The sequence below is a fragment of the Corvus moneduloides genome, chromosome 11 (genome assembly GCF_009650955.1).
Source record: "Corvus moneduloides isolate bCorMon1 chromosome 11, bCorMon1.pri, whole genome shotgun sequence".
Classification (NCBI taxonomy): Eukaryota; Metazoa; Chordata; class Aves; order Passeriformes; family Corvidae; genus Corvus; species Corvus moneduloides.
The window spans coordinates 14,928,434-14,952,839 of NC_045486.1; the positions used below are offsets into that span (position 1 = coordinate 14,928,434).

The following is a 24,406-nucleotide window of genomic DNA, read 5'->3' on the forward strand; positions in this document are numbered from 1 at the left end:
TTAAAATACCCTATTATGTTTGAAGAAATTTTAAGGTACTGTACCACCACCTCATATCATTGAAGTTCCAATATCAGATTTGTTTCAATGTTTTTTTAAATTATATTAGTTTCTGCATTTTACCAAAATTCCTATTTCAGAGCTATACAGTGAATCTCTTTTCCTAGCTAACTAGATATTTTAGAAAGAAACCCCCCAAAAAATATTATTAGCATACTTGATTTGGTAAATTTGAGAAGTCACTGCTATCAAAACAGAGCAGTTAACATCTCTACTCTTTTTACCTTCAGACATGATTGTTTCATCATTTTGTACAACATTTTGTTTAGTTATCTGTTGCTACTCAAATATTACAGCCAAGAATAAAAGGCACAAAGTATGATTCATTTTTTAAACTTGTTCAGGAACACATGATGTTGCTCATTTATCACATACAAGGTTAATTACATGACTAGAACTGCTCAGTCAGGATTACAACCTTCTACTATCGTTACTCAAATAGAACACCAACGACACACACAGAAATACATTATCCTTATTTGTTATACACAAAAATACACATTCCTTAGTTGTCACACAGCTTGGCACTTTCATACACAACCAAAAGAAAGACCAAACCTTAATCATTTGCAACTTAAACAAAGATCTTGGTATTCTTACGTGTGAATCTTTAATTTGGGCAGCTAGATTTCTTTTTCTGCCAAAAAGGCCATTTAGGAGGGTTATGTACAGGATGTGATATATCCATTTATAACTCTGACAGTGGTGAGTTAACAGAGGCACAGGCTTATCAATAAACTCCTCTCCAGGTCTTTACCTGCCACAAGCAGCACCCCGGGATCACTATGGCAGGTGATTGCAAAGCAATTCTCTCTTATTGCAAGGCAAGGATTCCTGGATCTCATCTCCTGCTCAGCTCAGTCCTATATCCCTGCCTTTTCCCCTCCTTTGAGTACACTTCATAAACACCATAGAGCTTCATCCAAGGCTTCTCAGCTACCTTACATTTTGGGTGAGATCTTCCAGCCCAGTGTAACAGATGAACATCCTCCTTCTCCTCAAACTTCCCAATCCATCTTTCAAAATTGTCCCTTCCACTTATCCATCAATTTATCACCAGTCAGTGAGGACAATTGCTGGATAACAAGAGTAAAGTGGCCTCACAGAAGAAATTTGAATGGCTTGTGCACCAAAATCCATCAGATCTCTTTGACTAGAGAGCACCACAGAGATTACAATAATATGAATTATCAGCATTCCTGAGAAACACACTCAGAAATGCTTAAATACAGGAAATCCTACCACACACATATTCCACAATAACTATTTCTGTATCCCTGCATACAAATAAATTTGCAGCTTGGTTACAGAAAGATAAATAAGGTAGGAAAACATAAGGAAGACAAAAATATTATGGTTGTCATTCACCATGGGCAAAATATATATCAAAATCATAGTAATAAAAGTGAGACAAAACATTTAAGGTTCATATATGACAAATTCCAATAGCTTCTTTACTAAAAGGAACACAGGATCCAGGACTGGATGGGACCTTCTGAGCCAAAATGACCTCCTGGGTCCCTATGTCCAGCATTGTTTTATAGGCAAGCATGTAACTTAACTCCATCCATGAACATACCGATTCCATCCTGGTAAAAACCATCTTTGCTCTTCACTGCTCCCCTTCAAAAAAATATTCCAATGGTCTACTGCTCTCTGGGCTAAACACCAGCCCCGGTTCCAGTTACACAACTTTGTTAAGTGTCACACAGTCCTGGAGTTCATTTTAATGTGACAGTTCAAATCTGAACAACTCTGCCCTATCACTTACTATCCATCTTTGAAAAATAATATTGGTCTCATTCCTGCTTGTTTCATTTCTTTTATGGAAGCAGGAGTGTTTCCTATTTCCTAAATAGTATTGCAAACATTCCATGAGAGCCATGTGGAATGTAGGACAATCTCATTTTTAAACCCACTGGTGGGCTTAAGGCCAGTGCGTGTCACTTTGCAGATGGACCATAAGAAACCTTGACAGCTGCACCAACAGAAGCCCCATGAATCTCAGCAAGGAAAAATGGGAAGTGTTGCACTTTGGGTTAAATAACCCCACACCAATATGGGCTGAGAAAGGACCTGGAAGTGGCAGTGGGCACTAAGTTAAATATGTGCTCATTGTAAATCAGACAAATTCCATATCTTCACTGTTTCATTTTTCCTTCCTCCCTGCTTTCCTCCCTTCCATGCTCTCACACACCCTATTAATTTATTTTTAAAGCGCAACCTGTGTCTTCCACAGAGGCCAGATGAATGACTTGGCCCCATATTTTTGCCTCTGCAACCCTGATACATCTATAGGCCACACATCGCCTTGTATGATAAATGTTAAATAACATTTAATTTTCATATTAATGAAAGAACTGTACAGACAGGGTTGGTTTGTGAAAATAAAACTAAAAAAGTAAGGGATCAATTCAAAATACAGACTGAAGATTGCAGTTCTAGCAGGATATGATGCACATATTTATCTGCTCTCTTTTCTCTACGGTGGAGAAATTATATTTTGTTCAAATTAGTTGATATCTTTAAATGAATGCTTAATTTCATTCAAAATGGAAGCAGGAACACACACAAAAAAAATATAACTAAACAAAATAATAAGGAAATACCTAAGAGTATGTATTGAGTGCTTGCAAAAGAAAATCTCTATTAAAAGAAACTGAGAAGGCAGGTTTGGTTCTAAGGAATTGCACAGATTAAAATAGAATTTGCACATAATTTCTAATGTCTATTATTGCATTTAGTTCTACACCGCATCATAAAATTAGCAGAAAAAACTGACAGCTGTAAACTTAAAGAAGATATGAAGCACAACAATATGTCTGTGTTCTGAAGGATCTAATCCTGAGGCTGTATAGATCAATAGTTGTTTGTTCACTGATTTAATAAAGCTAGGTCATCTCTCCTCACAGGCAGCTGATTCCAGCAAGGCTGTCTCACACTTTTGTTAATGCTGCTTGAAATCTTCAAGTCTCAGCAATCTTTTCTGAATATATGATGCAACAGGACTGATAAGATAAACTGCCTTTCTGATGGAATCCATGGAGTTCCCCTTTGATATTGATCATGGGGAACAAAACAAAGGCTACCCTTACCCTATGAGTTTAGGTGGAATCATTAGAACTTCGTTTTCTCAAAAAAAAGAAAGCATTTGCTTTCTTATTTTAAGTAAATCAGAAACTTAGCAGAAACTCTGTTGCTCAGGAAATTTTTTTTCCCCCACCCTGGCCAGATGGTGTACATTAGTCATCATTTATTATCTTCATATTTTCAAAATCTTTGAAAGAAATATGCAAAGCTACTGTTACATGTCATAAGGTGACACACCAAAATTCTGCATTTACCTTAAGATGTTCTACAAGATACCCATTTCAAAATAGTAAGTCATTAATTTGCAAAACCTTAATCTATTATGCTAGGTAATTAAGTCTTACTATATTAAAATTTCTATTCCCTGGGCATCAGAAATCGGAATTATTTCTTAACTGAGGAGATATATTTTTGCATCCAGACTAACAAACATGCATCAGAGCAAAAACTGCTTAGCTGATAAAGTGACTCAATTCAAGCCAATTAACTAGACTGATTAACTTTCTGAAGTTTAGACATAACACAAGATCCTTTGACATTATTGATTTAGGGACCAAAAACAAAAAAATCACATGCTGTTAAACAATTTGTGTGACTGATGTTTTGATAACATATATAAAGCCATTTATCTCTTTGACAATCAGCCATTCTTTCAAGTTCTGGCACTGGGAAAAGACTGTATCTATAGGACAGAAAAGTAACTTGACTTTTAAATTTCAAAATATGATGACTTAATTTTTCACTTTGTATACCTATATTCCCCTGAAAATCATCTGTAACCTGCACCACAGTAACCACTTCAAAAGTAGGAAAATAAACCTATTTATTCCCCCATGAAAAAATGTTATAGCAGTTTCCCAAAACAAAAAGTGAAACACAAATGGAATCCATACACCTGCCAAAAAGAAATCTATATACTTGCCTTCATTCCATCAACTTCAAAAGCAGAAACAAAGTGATGTACTTCCAAGATCAGACATGGAAATTACTCTCTATTTATTAGAAGAATTAGAATTTTTTATGACTCAACAATTTAGTGATAACTATTGGATTAACTGTGCCTTTAGATACATAAACAAGAAGGGCAAGTTTGAAAAGCAGATTTTAAGGAATTGTATTCTGATCAATCCAATTAAATCATGTTTCAGCATCCTCATCAGTCCTGACCCACTGGAGGGAATACAACCATTGCTCTCTACTATGGCAGATGTCTGCATTACTGTCCTTGTAAGCACAGCTTTGCTTTTGACAGTGCTCTGCAGCAACTTTAGAAAATACAATTCTGTACACAAAATGATACTCCTTTAATACAGACCTGGGCAACAGACACTGTTTCCATACTCCAAGTGCACATTTCATGAACATGAAATGAGACCCTTTTATGCTTGAATGCGTTGAATACACGTAAAATCCAGGGCAAGACTGGGCAGGAATTTGGCATTAGGCCCAGAAATATCTCCAGTCTTTTGAGGGGCTTTATAGGACACCATCACATTACTGCAGATCCAGATGCTCTGACATTTAAGGCTGGTGTATCTGATGGCAAGGTTGATACTTAAAAGTCAACACCAAATGCAAACTCCATACTTTGGAGTAGAAATAAGTAGGTGTTACACAGCATGAACATTCTTACACCAGTTCTATATGAAATGAACGGGATTTCACGTTGCTAGTACCACTGCCAAGCAACAGATCTCACTCACAATACTTTTACTGTTTTCAAAGAGGACACAAAATCCTTTCATCTTTTTTGAACTGAGGATTCACAATCCTGTCACAATTAACAACAGTTTCACCCTCCAGATCTCAAGCAGGCATTTGTGTTTGCAGGAACAGAACGTGCAATAAGAACACTTCAAATACTGAGCACAGCAAAGGAACAAAATGGACATGCAAGCTATACACTGAGGTGTAATTAAAATTAACTGCAATTAAGTTTCTTTTTATCAATGTAGTCTGAAGGAGCATTTGAATAACTTACATCACTGAAATAGTATCTCAATCTTCAAAGACAGTTTTAGTTTTACTTTCATCTGACAGGTTCTGGCAGCTAGAGGTAGATGAATAAGTAGGGCATATTTAACACTGATTATTTTTTTCATTATTTCCTGCAATCACTTCCTCTAAATGCACTGCAGACCTGCATTTCATCTCTGAGTGTGATTGCTTCTCATATTCTTAATCATGTATTTTGCACTTACATTGTAACACAACAATGGAGATATAAACACCTCTATTCTGTAAATAAGCATTTGCAGAGAGAGAAAAATGTGTTCAAATTACAATTTTTCATACAGATTACAGGCACCTGTGTGGATCCACACTGGTTTTATTCACGTAAAAGTTCTATTAATATACACTAAGTAAGTATTTTCTGTTCATAATATTAAATAGAAAAAAATCCAACTTTTTGTCTGGTTTTTTCCTGTGTTAGATTTAGGCAGAGCTCTGCTCTGGGACAGGTAATGCAGACTTTGCTGAGCAACAGCTGGGGAAAACAACAGACATCCACTCTGAGTGTACATTATTAAATCCTCTACTGGCACAGACAACCCTCCTGGCTTCACATTGTTTTGAAGAAACGAGGCAAATGATGTGATTTTGAAAATTTGATCATAAATAACTAAAAGCATAACTGAACTCCTACAAATTGACCATCTACTAAAAAATTCTTGAGAAAGGGACAATGAACCAATCACTTGGCAATGACTGCATTCTTGCAAGGTGTGAAAGGCAGGTTGTAGAAATGCAAGCAGGCAGTGACACGTGAGCCTCAGTCCTAAATCTTGTCGAAGACTGAGCACAGTATTGCAAAGAATTACACAAGTGAAAGCAGGCCAACTAAGCAACAAAGAATGTAACTGGAACAAAACTAATTCACTTGGGCATCTTTCTGTCCCCATCTAACTGATGATATTCAGGAAAACAAGACCAGCACAATAAGTAGAAGAAAATATTTGTGTATACTGGCACATGGTCTCATTGTTTTCCTCACATAGTTGAATAGAAGCAGTGTCAAGTGATGAATTAAACCTGCATCTAGTAAAAAACAGTATTAATGTTAAATATATTTGGATACTTGATATCAATTTTATTTATTTATAAGACAGCAGGCTTTGGCCAGAAACCAGGGTATGAGAATATTAGTAGGTCTCAGATACCTTAGTGAACATATTCAAATTCTGAGAATTTAAAAATCAAGATAATTTTGTAATCCTTTATGAATTCACTCTGACCATGCAGAAACCCACGAGTAAAAAACAGCCAGGAACACTGACAGTATTAAATCCTCTATTGAATTTATTTTTCTTTTACATATATTTTGCAGCTAGGAAAACTTTCCAATGTTACAAGACTGGCAACAAGTCCACTTTTTGTGTGGGAAGTGTTTTGTAGATAGAGACTTCCCAGAACATTGAAAGATAAACAACAAAGAAAAAACAACAAAAAACAAAACAAAAAAAAAACAAAACAAAACAAAAAAAAAAAAAACCACAACTCCAAAAGCCAAAATAAATTCTTTTTCCTTAAAAGCATTTCACTATGAAACAGATGAAAAAAATAATCTGCTCTAATAATACTCGTGTGTGAGCTCTTCCTGGTTTTTTGCTAATCGTATTTCAAAAACATATATTGAGACCACTTATATGTTTCTTAAAATGCTCTCATAAAAACTTATCTACTCTGATGATGCTGTGATAGCCTGGATTTAAGCCTACCCACTCCCCATGTCCATTTTTCCCCTGGTTTTCCAACCAGAGTACTTCCTTGTTTGACACAATTCTGAAATGTACAGGAGTGGCTCTGCCACCAGCTATGGTCACTCTGTGCTCAGCTTTTCTGTAGGTGAGCTTGCCAAAGCAAAAGTCTGTCCCAACAGATCGACAATGCTCCGAGTCGCTCTGAAGGAATATGGCATCCCAAATGAAAAGAAAGGGAGAAGACCAAACACAGGTAAGGTTTTTGTAGGTTAACTATTCATTCACAGCTCTATAACAATCCAGTGCTGTGTTTTAAGAATGTCGAGGGCTTTTTGTACAAAAAAACCAAAACAAAACAAAAAAACAACAAAACATTAAATCAATATGGAGAACAGATTGGGTCTGTGGTTCTGTTCTGCACTGATAGTGTCAGCCAGGAAACAGAACAACGACATTCCTTGAGTAGGTGTTTTTTTCCCTAGATTTATTCATCTGGTTGAAAAATCTAATTTCCACTTTCACTACAAAAGAACTGGACAAAACTGATAGAATAATTTCATCACGATGCTTTACTCATTAATCTGTCAGATACATGACTCCATCAGCTCTTTGCTTTTGTCAGTTTAAGAACTACAGAATGATTTGTTAAGAATATACCCAATGGGACAGCTTGTTTTTCTAAATATCTTTAGTAAGGTCGAAACTTGCATTATATAAGGATTAATAGTTTAGTTTGGTGGAGTTTGGGTTGGGTTGGTTTTATTTGTTTGGTTTGGGGTTTTCTTTGTTGGTTGGTTTTTATTGCAGTGGAAAAGGTTTAAGAAATGCCCATGAATAAGGCTTTTAAAAACTCAAACTTACTACCCCATGTTCTGGTCTGACCTTGAGATGAATACAAAGGGAGGACATGGTTAGGCCTATTACTTCATTGGAATTTTTCTAATCATCTTTCTCAAGTTTCAAATGGAAGAGCCCCAGACCAGTGTTCAAACTGGAAGCTATGTCCTACACTTGTGGTCTACTATTGCCCCGTGCCAACCAGCAGGATCAAGAATATCTTCTTCAACCCTCTGCTTTTGGAGAGCAGCCAACTTTCATGACCAGGATTGGGTATCTGTATCAGGACTGGCTACAGAATCAAAATACTATTAAAAAGAAATTCAAGGGCTTTAAAATGTACCAGAGAATGTGAATCCCTTACATTCGTATAACAATGTTAAGATATTTCATCAGAAAAAACTACGTTTAGTTCTTTTTTTTAATACATCCTAACATCAGATCAGCACTGGAATTTCATACATAAGACACTGAATGCAGTACATGATGTGGATATGATGATTCTATACTGAGAGGAAGGCATGATTGGTAAAAAGTTCCAGTGTGAAATACCTAATGCCTTTCTGAGAACTATGTGCTACATGCTCTATTACCTCTTCACAATTCTTTTCTTTTACAAAGAATTTCTTAACTCCTTGGATACAGTTTCATTCACTTTATATATTTGTTAACAGTTAAAACAAAGTATTGCACTAAAAACCACTCAAACAAATCTAGAAAGACTGCATTATTTATGAACACACAACCTGCCAGAGGACTAGAAATCAAACTACAGAGATGTCAACAGCAATGTTGCTGATGAAATACATCTCCAGCTAAAGGAGAAGGCAGGATAGAATACTCCTGGTATACACTGCTCAGAACAACAATGTAAGGAACCAAAAAAATGCATTTATCCAAACTGACACAAGAGTGGTCTACAGTAGCCATGCAAATGTTAAAGCACAACTTAATCTTTGACTGTTTCAGTTTGCTGAACAACTTCTCCCTCATGGTTTTTTTCTCCTGTGGTAGTTTTTCAGCCAAATGGCTGAGGTGTCTATTTAATAAAAATTTTATTGAACAGTCAAAAATCAAATAATGCACTAATAAAAGACTTTTTTTGAAAGAATCTCATAGAAAATTCCAGATACGTGAAATATAATGTGTCTGTAGAAATCAGTATTTCCCTGCAGCAGTAAAATGAAGGAAGATTCCCATTTTGTGTATCCACTAAGTATTTGGATAACTATGGAAGACCTCTATAGTTCTTTCAACTTGAACACGAGGCTAAATGAACATAGAAACATTCTCATCACGTGTCTGAGGGCTAGATTGCTCTGGCTGTTCCATAACAAAGAAAATGCAGATGTGTAGAGAAAATACAAGGGAATACAAGGAAAAACATGCTCTTTTGCCATGACAGTGTTCAATTGGAGCCCTTTGCTCCACTGCAAACATAGAGCTCATGGACAAGAAATATTAGAAGGCGGAATAGCTCTCTATAAATACAGAGGAGCTGCAAGAAAAATTCCAAAAATAGCACAGCTAAACCAACAATTTGTATCCAGTCTACAAACAAGACCCATTATATATCTGCTTTAATTTCAGCAGTGCTCAGGTACAACACTGATCCACTCTTATGAAAATTCATCAAAAATTCAAACACATTGAGCTGGTTTCTAGTAACAGCACCACCATGAAGCTTTCCTGTTTTCTTCACTCTAACCATGGTAGGAAAGTGTTCAAACCAACACTAAATGTACCAATATTGAAATAAAGGAACCCATGGAATACTACTAACATACACTGCTAAGGTATCAGGAAAACTTACCACAGTAGAAACAACTGAAATACCTGAATAAAGTTGAAAATATTTTTGTTCATTTCCTCTGATCTTCAGATCAAACCTAGTGATAAAAATCTTCAACTTTTGATAGAAAGGAAAATATGAGTCTGTCTGCCCTAAAGCCAGATTTCTTGCTTCTTATGGATGAATCAGTTTTCCCTCTATCTTGTGGAATGTTGCTAACATTATTTAAGGTCCCTCCAGTGCCTGCTACAATTACAATTCTAGATTCTGCAAATGCTTCTAAGTGCATCCTTGTAATCACTAAGTTACAATACAAAATCATTTTCTTCCTTTCGTTCCCTTACCATTTGGAATCCCAGGAGATGTATTTAGGTTTTGAATGTCTTATTTCATTTTCCGCTTCTCCACACAGAACACTTGATCGAGAAGATTATTTTGTTATTATTCCCATCTGAACTGCATCTAAGCCTGTTTTAATTTATTTCCATATCTGGAATATCAGTTTTGATGTCCAGAGAACTCACTGTCCACAACATTATATTCCTAAGTGCTCTGTCACTGTTTCAAGTTCAGTTCAATTATCACTGTAAGACAGTTTGAGTACACCAACACCTGCTTTTTCTCCACCTATGTATCAGCTTTCCAGCTGATATAGAACGTCATAGTCCCTGTTACTTTTCTTCCATCTATTCAGTGGAATAGCCCCCAAAGCTTATTTACAAACAGTGTTCTTCAAAGTAATTACATGAAACAAGAATTATTACCTACCTCCCTTTTGGAAAAATTAGGCTTTTTCCCCTAAAGAACCACAGTCTCTACTACTCTCAGGTAGGCAAGAAAAAAAAAAATATTATTTTGATCAGATAAAAATCCCAGAGACCAAGAGCCACAAACAATTTTTTTTTCTCTCAGCTATATGTACAGAATTTAAAAACCATGCATTTACTGAAGGTCACAGAGTCATCAGGGTTGGAAGAGACCTTCAAGATTATCTGGTTCAAATATCAACCCACCACCACCATAATCACCCCTGAGCCATATCCCCATGTGCCACATCCAGATGCCTCTTGAACCCTTCCAGAGATGGTGGCTCCGCCACCTCCATGAGCAGGCTGTTCCAAAGCCTAACCACTATTTCAGGGATTTTTTTTTCCAGTATCTAATCTGAACCTTCCCTGACACAATTAAATGGCCATTTCCTCTTGTCCTTTCTCTTGAGATATGGTAGAGGACAACAATCTCTTCTAAGGGAGTTGTAGAGAGTGATAAGGGCCCCTGAGCCTCCTTTTCTCCAGACTAAACCTCAGCTGCTCCTTGTAGGATTTTCCAGACCCTTCCCCAGCTTCACTGCCCTTCTCTGGACACACTTCAACACCTCAATCTCCTTTTGAAAGGAGGGGTCCAAAACTGAACACAGGATTCAAGGTAATCTGGTTGCCTAAATAAAGATATTTCACAGCCACAAGAGCCAAACTGAAAAGTCTATTAGTCTCCCACTGTTTCAGTGATTTGAAGACAGCTCTAAAAATTATTTGATTCTACTTCAGTGAGTGTAACTAAAATACACATCTTTGTACCTTAATGGCCTGGGAGGTGCTGACATATGGAGGCAGGTTTATATTGCATATTGGTTTTTAAAATGCCCACTGATACATTTACAAATATTTTCACAATCCACTATTACACATTGAATGGCCAGTAAAAATATTGGCAAAATGGAGGTCTGAAAATTAGTCCTTAACATGGGAGGAGGACTAACAGGAATTTACACTCCACAGCCTAAATTCAGAATCACTTTGGACTCAGCAACCACCATTTTTTGTTTCCTTTTTCAAATTGAATATTCGATGTCACAAGTTTTCTACTCCGATTCCAACACCAGTGCCTCGAATCTGAAAAGAGGGTCTTCATTCTCTGCAGAAAAAATGCCCAATACTCTGCAAATCAGCTCCTCAAAGTGCAACAAAATGCTTTAATTAAAGCTATTTCCTTTGCTTAGTGCTATTTCTAATTTATGATTTGCCAAAGGCACTGTTTTACTCGTGTTTCGACGGAATACTTAGCACAGCGTGAAATAGATGGCATCTCCTCTGTAGCAAAAGTGAAAGGTTGACTTCTGCCCTGGGCATCTTTTATTTTTTGTGAAAGCTTAGAGGTAGAAACTGAAGCATGATAATTGAACCTTGAAGGAAAAAGTAGTGACATTATAAGAACTGCTTCTGTCAAGTGATAAATATCCTGTGCTACAATATATTTAATTTGTATGAATAAATTCATAATGTTAATAAAGATTAGAAGGTAGTTATGCCATACAAAATGGGACATGTTGGACATGCTGACAGTTAGTAGACCCCACCGATCATTCCAAGTAAAGGTACAGTTACTATATGAAAATAAAAAGGATAATTCATCTAATCTCTTTTTTTAAATAAATGTAAATGCAGAATTATTATACACAGCATATTAAAAAGGTGGTTTTCATATTCTCCAGCACCCAAGGCATAAACCTGAAAGTGCCAGTGGAAATAACAAATGATGTAATAGAAGTGTGTAAAACCTGAGGCAATAATACTTCGCAGTCAGAACCCAGTGGCTCTGCTCAAGTGACACACACATTTGCACTCAGAAGTTTTGCCTTTTTTTTCCTTTGGTTAAAGCTATCACAGCAGCATTCTCCTAGTGAGGTGTGTCAGAACTAATGTAGCTGAATGTAGTTCACTGTAATTGAAAGTAATTCATGCTGTCACATTTACTGTAACGAGAGGTCACATCTCCAGGGCCATAAACGTTGTTCACATTAATCGTAACTGACACCTTCCTCCTCCTTCAGGGAAATTCAGCCATATTACATGGCTTAGTTCACATCCTTTTTAAGCATATGAATTTTTTTATGTTTGGCTGGTTTTGTGGTTTGTTTTGGGTTTATTGGTTTTTTAAGCTAAAAACAGGCAAAAATACCAGCAACAAATTCTGCCTTGTGCATGGTGATAAAGTCATCTCTCAGAAAAGTATGTAACAATAATTATAATTACCCCAATCTCCAAAAATCCTACAGATTACCAAAAATTATGACCTAAAATCTGGGCATTCTGGAAACAAAAGCAGTTCTTAAATTATAAATACATATAGGCCATATTCCAAAAGAACAAGTAAAATACAACACACACTGTAATGACCCCCTAAATTATATGCATCAATTTCTTATTAATATTTACATATATTAAGATTTAGGAATCATAAAGCCCCACAGTAATCCATGTACTTATTTTGGAACATTTAAAGTCCATATTGACATGCCAGGGCATGAACCTCTATTCTCAATATGACCGTATATTTCAAACCTGGTAACTCAACTATGACACCATTTCGTTTTTAAGCATTAACCAGATAATTATATTATCTAAGTCTAAATCTTTTGATCCCTATTTAACAAAGCTACACACCTGAAGAAGGCTCTTCAAAGCACTGAATGTATGTGCACTCCATAACTAACAGAGTGTACGGAAAGTGGAAAGCTTTTATCTGCATGCTTAGTTTATCCTGAATTATAGTTAAAAGATGAGAGAAGCTGAAGAAGGAAAAGTGCAATGTAAAAACACACTGGCAAGATTATGATGTGCTTGTTGGCCAAAGAATATCTAAGTTTCTTAGTTTTATTTTGGTTGGGTTGACCAAGAATCTGCATTTTCTCCTTAAAAAGTTACACGGCATCTTAACTCAGAATTAAAAGTTTAGGGTTTGGGGGTTTTATAGCAGATCCTTATGGGAACACAAAATATAAATTTTCACTTACAACAACAACAGATAATATAAATGATAAAAAGTTTTACTGAATTATGTATTAAAGAACTGAAGAACACAAAAATAGGAACACAGATTCATTTCTACAATAGGTTGGAATAATGTTATTTTTTGGTAAGCACATTAGCCTTAAAGGTACAATTATTAGAAATGGATCATAACTTCACAAGAAAATCAGTTGCTTGATTTCCTCTGGCATAAGTCAGTAATAATGCTACTGAAATCAAATAAATTAGACGAGTATATGAATTTTTGAAGAATCAATGTTGAAAGACCCCAGACTTGCTATCTATCACAGAACACAACTCTTTAAGCATCAATAAAGTTGATTCTTTAAGAGACCAATTTTTCTGTTGTCTGACAATGTCATTTAATTTTGGTGAGGCATCCAACAATTGTGCAATTTTCTACAGTAGCATTTGGTGTAGAGATACACAAAACATTGCTGTGAGTCCTGCAGTGAAAGTTTGCTGAAAGACCTACTCCTACTCTTCAACAGTAAAGAAACACCAGAACAAAAAATGCACGACCTCACTGCAATAAAAAAGTCGTATTATAATTACTCTTCTTACTTATGATTAACCTTAGCTGTTCTATTTTTAGCAACATCACTCAACATTTCTCTGAAATAAATCTAGTTTTTGCTTCCAAACAAGTAAGCCTTCATGTTTCATTATTACCACACTATTGCATAATATTTGTTCTGCACCAGTATCTACAACAGCCTTGATGGTGCTTGTTGTTCCAAACATATTATCAACAAGGATAAAAACATGATTTACATTTAAAGTAGTTCTCCATCTGAGTCTTAACTGCATTGTAATTCCATCAGTTTCTTACTCTATATAAAGGCACTTTAGCACTTCTACCTAAGTACCTCATTGATTCCTAATTTTGAAGGTTATCATTAATCCATACATTTCCAATTCATTATCACTTAGGAAAATAGCTCAAAATCATAGTGAAACTATATTCCAGCAAATCATCATTGCCATCGATAATGCCTCAGCACCACAAAAAGTATACCTAATTAAATAACTATGGGCTTTTTTAACTAGGGAAGTGCCTTTTGCTTTAGAAATACTCTCCTATTCTATAAAGAATCAGTCAGAAAGGAAAAATACATTTAGATAATAAAACATGCACTCCTATTGAGTCCTACAGCTACTCAAGGCAGGTCTATTACTTGCTTAGGACTGTTTACGTACTTCAATAAACCTTCAATCACTAATTTCAAAGTTTTTGGTGAAAAGAAGCAGCAGCACTAATTAAACATTCTACCTAAACTGAGTATTTCATAGTTCTGGAGATATTCTAAAGCTTATTTTTGTACAATAATTTCACAAAGACTATACAGTCTAATACTTTATTAGGACTGGGGGTAAATCAAGACAATATGCCAGTGAATTCAAATTTTCCCCTTTTTCCTACTTTATTTCTACATTCTTTGTTGCACTCTTTTCCAGCAGATTTGACAGCACTGAGATGTGAAGTTGTGGGGCCAAATCCTGCCAAAATGAATGTCCTGTTCACTCCTACTGGAAGTCTGTTCCCATATCTCACCCCTCTGGCATTTAGAAAGCTCTTCTAATCACTAATGTAACTTTACCCACAGCTAGTTGATATCCAGTTGTTCTTGTGCCAACACTACCCTTTAGCTAGAGCAGCTTTCCTCTCCCCCTCATGTTCCCCCACTGAAATTCTCTCTCATTCTTCAATTTTCCAAGCTGAAAAATGTCATGCTGTTAGTTCCCTCTTATGAAATAAGTTCTCTTTACACAATCATCCTATTATCCTTCCTCTGCACCTATTTATTTGAATTGATCCACAAGAGGATGATTAATTTGCCCTCTGTCAGAAAGCATTTCCACACTGTGACGAAGTATGCACATAAATCTGTTATGTAATTTTAAAATATGAATTTCTTATATGTCTCTTTCTATGAATCTCTTTAAACTCCATACCTTCAAATCCTTACTTTATTAGGGTGAAAATTGTCTACTACTTGAACTCCACCAAAGAATCAACACTAGTTTCTCCAATCTCATCAGACTGAAATTCGTTACATTATTTTTTGAAGCTACTCAGACTTCCATTTCAGTAGGGCACCTTAAGCATTTATCATTTCTATCTAAGCACATAGAGCTTCTTAACATTCCACATGTGGGGAGCCCTTGCCATGGGGATCCTTAAAAGACAACACTTTTCTTGGAAGAGAAAAGGATTGTTCCGGTAGGTTTGCATAAAGTTGTCTTTCCCTTGTTACATAAGCCTTGATGTCTGTGCTGTCAAGTATTTATCATGTCCAGAGTTAAACAGTACTGTCTTTTAAGTCAAAAGAGTAGGCCTGAGCCCAGAGACTGGAAAGCATCCAGTTGTAGTCATGTTTTCTTTGGATGAAATATGTTGGACAAATGTAAAGCCTTTTTACTACTGGTACAAAATATGGTTAGATTAGGTTTCCAGGCTACAGACTTTGTCATTTAGATTCCGTGACAGCAACAAGCCACAAGAGGAGAAGAGAGAAGTTAATCAGAATATCAGCTCCTGTGATCATTAAAAACTTGACAATTCTGTAAAAAATACTTCACATTGAAAAGAATCAATTTTTTCAACCTTTACTTGAAGTCTTCCAAAAGTATGATTAAGCAGGGGCTATGCTCTGTAGCTGTTTATTTTTGTGGTTTCTACTGCATGTACTGGCACAGGTCATTTAAAATGCTGTCATTTGTTCTTTCCCCATCTCTTGAATGTGTACCCTTTCACCATGACTTGCTTTTCCCCAAGATAATAAACCTACTTCAGACAGAATCATTCTGATAACACTTAGCCCAAGTGAAAGTACATATTTTGGAAGTTAGACCATCAATTATTGCAACTATTATCCTATCTGCCAATCAGGAATACTGGAGTACTAACAACATTTTATGCCTTGATTAGGTTTTGATTCTTTACATAAGAAAGGGCAGCACAGATGTGTTATCAAATAAAATTAAATTACAAGGCACATTTTAATTCTGAAGAATTATGTGTTCAGACACCATTTATTCTTCCACTCTGGAAAAGCACAGAAGTCTCAAGAAAAGGCCAGGAGAGCTTAGTTTAGCTTCTGAGTGATCCAGGGTATTTTCCAGACCAACACCCCCAACCCCTGGCCAAGCAGAGCTCTGCTTCCTTGGAGGACCTGAGACACCACAAGCCAAGTGAAAGTCTGAAGTCAGGCAGCAAAATATTACTACAGAATTGGCACAAGGAAGTTCACTTGTTATGCTCAGGACAGAAAACTGAAGACAAACTGATAATAAGCTTTTGTCTCCCTAGTTTCCCTTCACCTCCGAGTTTCACCAAACTCCACGAAACATCCACAAAACAAAGCATGTTTGCAAAAAGGAAAGAAAAAATACACCATAGTTGCTCATATTTATGAACATTCCTCAGTGTGCTTGCTCTAAGCTAGAGAAAAATACTTTGTGCTCACTTGGTGTGACATTACTTTAGGTTGTCTGTCACAACAGGTATTTTATTTCTTAATTCCCATTAAACTTTGATCATGTTTGTTAATTATAGTTTAATGGAGTCAAAAGTAATTAATACACATGTATAATAAAAAAATGCACCAAGGACAGATGCATGCAGATATATTTATCTTATGAATAGCAAAGTGACCATAAGATAAATAGGCAGATTAGTGTCAACTGGATCTAGCTGAGAAATAGCCTTAAAACTGCAGCAACAAGACGCCAGCAAAGGTTCATAACCTGCAGTCTGAGAGGGAAGTCACTGGCTCTGCAGCTGCACTGATCTTCATGCCCAAGCCAGCGAGCTTTAAATCCACTCTATGTATTCTGTAATTAAACCTCTGGCTGCAGTGAACACCAGCTGGACCCAGCAGTTTCACAGCACCATAAAACCTGGTATTGGCTGGCAAATCAAGCAGTCTGATTCTGGCTGTCCAGGGTCTCTATTCCAGCATCCAAGAATCACATGTAGAAATACAAACTCCAGCACTGCATATATGGCAGAGATGAAAGCAGATACTGCAAACCGAGAGCAGGGATCCAGCCCAGCACCACTCTCTGGAGCTGGGCCAGCTAAAAGGCTGCTCTCTGCAAACTCTACATGCATCTTGTTTGCTTTAATATTTTAATGGTAGCTCAGAAAAAATGCATAATACACAACCTGTGTATATTATGGACTATATATACACACAGACTACAGTGGGCTTATATGTAATACAGTCTGTACACAGGTAATGCACAAACTATCGGTGCAGTGGAGAATGGAAAGTGCAACACTTTCCAGCTGACGTAAACAGCAGTGACTCCTCATAGCAGCTTGTACTGAAAAGTGGGGAGAAAGGGAGATTTCAAGCCAAGCCCCTCAGCTGGGCTTGTTCCCAATTCCATCTAAAGCACCGCACAAGGATAGAAGAGTATTCTCCTGCCTTTCAAAAATGAAGTAGGTCAATATGACCTGGCTGTATTTCCTGACATGTTTATTCTGGCCAACTTTTGCAGACTGCAAGGAAGACATTCCAAATATACATCCATCAGAAACTTTTCCATATATTTGCTGTACACTCGCATATAGAGCCAGAGGAAGCAAGCAGAGGTGAGAAACTGAAATTGTAAATATAGAGGTCTTTTTTTAATATCTAAACTGTCCTGATATTAATCTAGAGAATATATCCTTGCCAGACTAATATAATGCTGATTAATATTTCTTTTTAAAAAAAAATCTATTTCCTTAATTTTTGCTTTCTACTATATTATCTTTGCTCTTTAAAAGCAAAATGCAAAAATAAAACTCACCACCCCAGATGCTATTAATATTAAAATTACATCACTAACACTCTTTTCATAGAGATTTGCATGAAGTCTGATTTTCAGCACAAAAACGGGCAAAAAGTCTGAAAATCCTGTGTGTGTTTAGTTTAGGATGAACACAAATACAGAAAGTTCATGTAAGAAAAGATTAGTAGGGGATTAAAACTTTGAAACACAGGTTTCAAAGGTGAAGAGAAGGTTAGAACAGGATATAGATCCTATCACCTTTCAATCGTTTGTTTAAACTCAGTTTAGGTGCATAAGGGTTGAAATTGGATTCTTTGGATGTTCTTCTGCAGCTACAGTATAACCAAACACCACACTCACACCAAATCCTACTGTGAGTGCCTGGGAAACAAACAGCTGGAAAACCTGTTTGGCAGAAACTGTAAAAAAGCAAACAACCTCTAAATCTACTGTGACTGAGCTGTGGGTGAGGTTATTTTCTAGTTAGCAACTATTAAAATTAACTAGAATTAGCTAAAATTAAAATATTAATATATACACTGAAGTTTACATACTGCATTTAGCTGTGCCAAGATCCAGATCCAGTGAAGGTAAAAGGCTAAATCAGAAACCTGTACCATACTGGAAACAAAGCATCATACCTATACTTATATATAGAAAAGGAAATAACTTTGTAGATTGTAACTGTCTATTTTCTGTTCTTCTATGAATAACAGAGGAATTCAAGGAAAGAGTTGAATCCTTTCAGTAGGCTGAGTGAGATCTGCCCTAAATTCTGGATTACATGGCAGGAACCATGTAATCCTTACACTGTGCCTACTGGGAAAATGTCAACTTGATAAATTTAGGTCGAGTTCTTCAGAATCCATCCTTATATCTGTCTTCAATCACTTGCCCAACCAGACCAAGGTCCTAGTAGATAACAGTAACTACAATACTTGAGGCTCACAATGAAGCATCTGACAACTTGCATGAAGACTGTCTGGATAGTATCATTTTGCAGATAAGGAAGCTCAGTCTGCTTCAAGCAATAAATTCACTTTCCATAAAGAATGCAGATGGTTAGATACCAACAGGATGAATGCTGCACTAGCCTTACATGAAAGACTTAAGCAAGTTACTCTATTCATCAGCTATGAAAGAAATTCAGTTGTTTTAGCATTTAATTTGCAACAGAATTTTTATTATTATGGCATCACACCTAAATACAATATATTTTACTGTGCTAGTTTGTGTGCTACCTTAACTAACTCAACTTACCAAAAAAGTGCATTTAGAAATGTGCATAAAGCCATGACAACATTTTAAAATGTAGTTTAAGACTTTCCATCCCTCAATAGTACTACATATACTGAGACTACATCCTTAACTTTTGGTATAATTGATGTCCTTGCATTAATTCTAAAATCACACAGCAAAGAAAAACCCAAAGTGTTACTCTGGGATCCTCTCCCCTCAATATTTTCATAACTACCCTACGAGAAAGCATTACAATGCCTAAACACTGAATGCTCTGCAGCACTTGTGTAGTCATTACAATACTTTGAGTCACTTGACAACTGCACATAATATTTGTACTTCCAGTGACAGAAGCAACCACAGTAATGTACTTGTAATCAAACTGCCAACACCAAAAATCAGGTTCCAAATTAAAAGTCATTAGCCTACAAAACTTGAAGAGAGAGGAGAGGGGAAATTTTAAAGAATATTCAAAAATATTCTTTAAAATGTTATGCCTCAAAAGCATTATTTTTACTGTCGTTTTGGGGAATATTTTTGTAACTTTTTCACATGCATTCAATTCAAGCTCCAGAAATCCACAGCTGGGAGATCTGAACCCACAAGGCCCCATATTCTTCTCTTAAAATTCATCTCCGAGAATCCAAACCCAAGAAAAATCTGGGGGCTGAGGCTGTACATTTACTGTATATCCATGTCAGTTCAGACAGTAGTAAAAATTTGATTCACATCAGACACGGACAGTGATCATGTGTATCTTCAATTACCCAACACAGAGCTTATAAAAAAGTTAGACTTCTAGAGCATGTCAGATCCCTAAACCTAGTAGGCCAAAGAGGCACTACCTGCAATGCATCAAGTGTCACTGAAAAGTTTATCAACTGAAAAAAAAAAAATTAACCAAACTTGAAACAGCTGCATGAATCTGCATGAGTTGAGAGTGCTACACCACATGCATAAGGCATTTCTGGTTTAGCACTTTCAGCCCTAAACCAAATTGTGTTTACTGGACTTTGACTTGGAGGCTAAGTTTTCCATAGGTCCTCATTTTACACTAGTTCTCCATACAATTAAATACTTATGGTTGTACATTCAGTCTGTGACAGGATAAAAAATGTGGGGAAGGACACTGACAACCCTTTTTTTCCAGCAGAAGTACTGGATTAAACAGAGTATTTTCCTCTGTTTCCATCTTTTCACTCTTTCTCACAAAGAAGACACCATTTCAGCTAGATGAGAACTACTGGGCACATGTTGATCCAGTTAAGTAAAAAGGTTTATTAAAAACTGTGGGGAGGGGCCATTTTTACACAGATTTGTTCATTGATCTGTCTCCCCTCACACTACAGTTACATCTGCACAGTCCAGGCAGAAAACCATGCACTGGAGGATGAAGGTAAAGCTCAAGTAATCAGTGAGACTGAAAACTCTTCATCAAACTAAAATCTTACATATTCCATCTTCAGGGGAACAAAAGAAAAACAAAAGGGGGAGTTTCAGAAGAGTAACAGTGCATATAAAAAGTAAAATTACACAGGAAAGCATAACTGAAGACATTTATCAGGGAAATTGCTGAAGAAGCATCAAGATCTGGATCCTCTAAGTAACTTCAGCAGAAGAAAAGAAGAAAGCAAAGTCAGCTTGATGCCAGATTTCATCTTCCAGGAATTTGAAGAAGGGACCATTGAAGTTACCAATAACAGCAACAGAGCTAAAAGCTCAAGCAGAAATCATCGTTATCTGATCTCACACAACAAAAGCCTAGATTGGTTTTGCTGGTCTGAAATAATAACTGCCAAAGCAACCCAGGGAAATGTTTTATAATCAGACTTAACTTCATAGCTATAAAAACAAGAACAATCCAATTAATAAAAGCTTCTCTCTTCCTCAGGGCCAAAAAGCAGTGCACTTCAAGCAACCTAGAGGAAAGAAATTAATCTGTGAATAAAGTATCCCTTAATAAGTTTAGTAATTCCATTTTGCCCTCCAAACATACCCCTGACTGAATCTGCTCTTTCTTGGCTGAGATCCTATGTAAACTTGTCAGAAGAAAAGCACAACACATGAAACTGTGCTTAAGTATGAAGAGTGAACACCAAAGCCTCATGTCATTCACTAAAGAGCTGGGTCAAAAGTTCCCACCAGCCCCTAAACAAACCTTGTCTTCAATTCCAGAAATGTAGAATTCACTTCTGTCCTCTTTGAGCAGCAAAGACCATCCCATCCAGACCTGCAGAACGGTCAGATGGGGCATCTCCTATAACCACTCTCATATTCTTGTGGTGCTAATACTCAAAGTTTTCACCTTACATCTCAAACTTTGTACAGCTTCACCATCCTGCATTAAGATATTTAGGATCACTACATCCAAAAGGTTCAGGATTTGGACAAACAATGTAATAATATAGCCCAAGTGTTTCATGGCCTATCCAGGACTCTTTCAGTTCTTTTATATGTAGGCATTGACAGATTCTAAAATGACCTTCAGTACTCTAAAATAGAATACACAATAACCTACCTCAAAACAAAAGTGGAAAGAATTACAAGATTAGCAAAGAGCTGCATGATAAAATGAGAAGTAATGCAATTAAGATTGAAGAGGATACAAATATATCTCTAACTAAACTAGGAAGAAAGAAAAATGTGATTAGCAAAACAAAACTTAGTGAATGAACACAGTTAACAGTAGTCACAACTAAGTCAGCCTACACAGAAGTAAGTTTGGAAGAACTGAGTGAGTCTACCATAATTTTGCAGGCAGTAATTTGCTCTAGACAACATCACGAGATCTAAAGTATAATGGGAACAAATTGGATTAGCACCAATTACAAGGAAATGAAATGCAGGAGTACTCAAAGAGGAAAGAGACATGCAAATTGCTTTCACAGATTATGATTTTCTTGGGGACTACAGAGATTAACCCAGCTTGTTTCAGTAACTGAAGGGGAAGTCTTGTTTAAAAGAACCTGGCTTTATCAGAGGAAAGTGAACATTTTTAGGAAGATTCTAAATGTATTTTTAAGAAAACATGACAAGAAAGATTTTTACAGCCCAGTTGGAAAGCAAAAGTTTAAAAAGACAAGACTTTGACCAAATTATTTCTTCTTTGAATTATATTTCTCTTTTTCCCCCAGAAGTCCTTAAGGTTCTCTTTGCTCCTAGAGGTATACCTGGACATAACCTTGTCCAACCTTCTAATCTCATAACAAAGAGCTCAGCAAAAGTTCCACTTTACTCAATCATAGAGCTCTTTGCTTCATATTCACGACACCTAAAATTGCATGACAGAAAACCAAAAAAAGCCAACTAGTGGCATATGCTGCATGTTCTCTTTACAAATGAATTTTGCAATAGAGTATTTTACTGTAACAAGTTTCTTCAAATGCATGATGAAATAATCATGTTTATAGAACACTGAGAAATCATTTGCAGCTTGGTTATACAGTACTGATTTTATTTTTTTAAAGTAGCAAAAACTGTTAAAAATTCACTAAGAACACTGGAAAGGGAGAGTTCAAGAATGCAAAGCCATTTTAGTTATAACAGCTTATACTAATACATCAATATTTATGTCAACTGACCTAAAGAAAGCTGTTCAATACATTTTGTTCAATAGTTTATATTATTTAAACAAATAGAGATGCTTTGTTTACTAGATTAAATTTATTCATCTTTACTGCAGTTTAATGAAGTTCTTCTAGCTATATCATTTAAAAAAAAAATTATTTTAATGCAGATATTTTCAGTAAAACAACTGCCCAGGAAACACAAATATAAAATTCAAAATTTATCAGAACTAATTTCTCTCATATATCAGCACCATTAAAATATTAGATTTCTAATACTGTTTCTTCTTACTATAATGAGCACCGCAGTACAAATAACCAGAAAGATCTGTTCACAAATGGGATCGAAACACCTTCCTGACAGCTTGGTGCAATGGATATAAAAAAGTCTCTGGAGGCTTTGCCCAACAGCGAAGTCTGTAAAAAATATGGAAATCACCTGTCCCCAGAAATTATTTGTAGCATTTTTTAAAGCTTGTTGCTTAAAATACAGCAGGGTAATAAAGCCCTTTCAGGAAAAACACGGTACACGTAAATCACCTTCTGCTTCCAGAGGCTTCTCTTCTCATACAGCAGGATTCTTAACTCCCTCCTTACAGCCATGCAATAAGTCTCTAACGAGAATTCTGGCAGGACTTCAGAAGGTCATGAGCCTCAAACTATTTCTTGTTGACTACAGACATGTTGCTCAAAGAAAAGTAACACATTCTCCACTGTGATCACAGCCCCTTCTAAGGAAATGATTGAGAACATGATGGAATCCTAAAATATTTAACAAGGATGTATTTTAGAAGCTGCTGCTGACAACTTTACTATTTCTGTGAGTATGTTTTACAGCATGACTTCCTTCCAATTTTGAAATATTACTACCTTATTTGGGAATACTGAGATCAAAACCTTACACAGGAGAAAAGCTCCTAAACTGTACAGAATGGAATGTAGGTAAATGCTGAATATTCTTTCATTACTGTTATATGAATTTTAATTTACAGCATGATGACAGAAGTGAAAGCTTCGATGGGCTGAAGAACATCAGTACAATTTACTGCAACACTAAAGTGGGAAAAAGCCTTCAAAAACCTGTGCTTTACCAGCATAATGGCAGTGCAGAGAAATAAACTCCTGCCAACACCTGTGCTAGGCCAGTATTCACTGAATGACATAAATATTCACAAAAACCCCAAAACTGCATACTCAACAAAGTAGCTCTTTCTCAGCATTATGTTTTTCACCCTCTCATTTGGTTGTATATAAGAAGTTGAACAATTCATCTCTCATATTTCCACAGACATACAGATATAAAATATCCCTGAATACTACCAACAAGCTCAAGGACATTGGCAGTGGCCATATTAACTAAAAAAAAATGAGTGTGTACCTGAAACCAAACAGCGATCTGAAATTTCTTTGATTACATTTATGTCCAACCCTCACATCCCTGGTCACATTCAGTAATAAGGGGGTCTAGAAAATTCTAATCTCATGATAGTCACATCGAAGAAATGATGCTGTTTAATCTAGTTTCTA

At 36.2% G+C, this 24,406-nt stretch overlaps 1 protein-coding gene across 1 annotated transcript in view; it reads right to left on the bottom strand.

Moving 5' to 3' along the window:
* Positions 1 to 24,406, bottom strand: part of CACNA1D (calcium voltage-gated channel subunit alpha1 D) — a 172,685-nt gene that overhangs the window by 110,239 nt on the left and 38,040 nt on the right.